Below are 1,559 nucleotides of genomic sequence, written 5' to 3' on the forward strand. Positions count from 1 at the left end.
AGCGTAATGGCTATGTCGCTGGACTCCCACGTAGTCGACCGCGGTTCGTGTCCCGGACCCGGTGGCTTAAAACTCACGCCGGGCGCGTGTGCGTGCGTGCCCAAGATCCCGAGAGGAGAATGGAGGAGAAGGGATTGCGGCGTGACCATCCCCCCTGGGGGGTGATTTCTCGCTTTCTATCTCTCTGTCTCTCTCTGTCTGTCTGGCGAGCGCACGCGCCCTACAGTGAAAATCTCTCCAAAAAAAAAAAAGAGAAAATGCATGAATTTGTCACCTGGTCACTCCCCTGCTATCTTGTGTGTCCTAGGTGGCCTGAGTGTGAGGTTTTTGGTCTCTCTACTGCTTGTAGGCATGTGTTTCCAAAATCCCGAGGAGAATGGAGGAGAAGGGATGAAGGTGTAGTCATCTCTGCTGGGGCTTGTTTTTTCACTTTCCCTCTCTCTTTCTCTTTCTGACGAGTGCATGAGCCGTATGACAAACTAAAAATCAACATCCAGGGCTATCATGTGGTATAAGGGTTAAGGCGCTGGATTCCCACATGGTCGGCCACAATTTGAGTCCTGGAACTGGCCGCTTGAAACTCACAGCAGGCATGTACGTCCAAAATCCTGAGAAGAGAATGAGGAGAAGGGATTGTAGCATGGCCATCCCCCTGGCAGGTGAGTTCTCACCTTCTCTTTCTCTGTCTCTCTGGTGAAAAAATCTCTCTGTAGGAAAAACAACAACAAAACAACCACCAAACAAAAAGTACATATTAAAACCCCAAAGGTCTTGAGTTTAAGGCCATTAAATGAATTCATCTTACATCCAAACATGACTATTTTCTGGCCCAAGATACATGGAGCCTATGCTGGAAAGATGATTGAGCTCCCAAACCAGAGGCAGACCCTGGGCCCTAATGCAGCTAAGGAGCAATCTACAAAGTGACAGTTTGCAGCACAACAGAACTTCCTCTATGTTTAAATGAACAACTTGAAACTTGAATTGTTGGAGCACCAAGATTTTCCTTTGTCCTTCATGTAGGTGCAGACTTAGGAAATCAGATACCATGGTGGAGTTAGACTCTGTCCTGTGTCTCTGGCCTAGTTTCGGAGACCAGGAGGGCAGCCCCCTGCACTGCCAAGCAGCGTGCCAAAGTTAATTATTGGCCGTGCCGAGTACATGGCCGATCAGGCTGTTTTTGTGTGCCTGTTTTTCTATTTTACGTAAATCACCCTGAACATGTTTGCATCAACCTCCTGGTGATGCACCTTTGATCAATAGATTTTAGACAAAGTGGTTTTTGAGTCCAAAGATCAGGGCTGGGTTGACCTGCAGACTGGATGCAGGGTGTATAAAACATGGGCAAGGCGCAGACGACTAGCAGAGCAATCACCGCCAAGCCTGGATAACTGCAAGGGCTCTGTGGACGGCTTCCCGAGGTGCCCAGGGAATGAGGATGGAGGAAGGAATGAACGCTCTCCATGACTTTGGGATCCAGTCAACACGCTACCTGCAGCTCAACTACCAAGACTCCCAGGATTGGTTCATCTTGGTGTCCCTCATTGCAGACCTCAGGA

The 1,559-nt window shown here is 49.0% G+C and overlaps 1 protein-coding gene across 1 annotated transcript in view; it reads left to right on the top strand.

Annotated features, from left to right (window-relative positions):
* Window positions 1-1,559, top strand: part of G6PC1 (glucose-6-phosphatase catalytic subunit 1) — a 15,509-nt gene that overhangs the window by 450 nt on the left and 13,500 nt on the right. The gene's annotated exons all lie outside the window — the stretch shown is intronic.

Source organism: Tupaia chinensis, unplaced genomic scaffold (assembly GCF_000334495.1).
Source record: "Tupaia chinensis unplaced genomic scaffold, TupChi_1.0 Scaffold000477_2, whole genome shotgun sequence".
In the NCBI taxonomy this organism is placed as follows: Eukaryota; Metazoa; Chordata; class Mammalia; order Scandentia; family Tupaiidae; genus Tupaia; species Tupaia belangeri.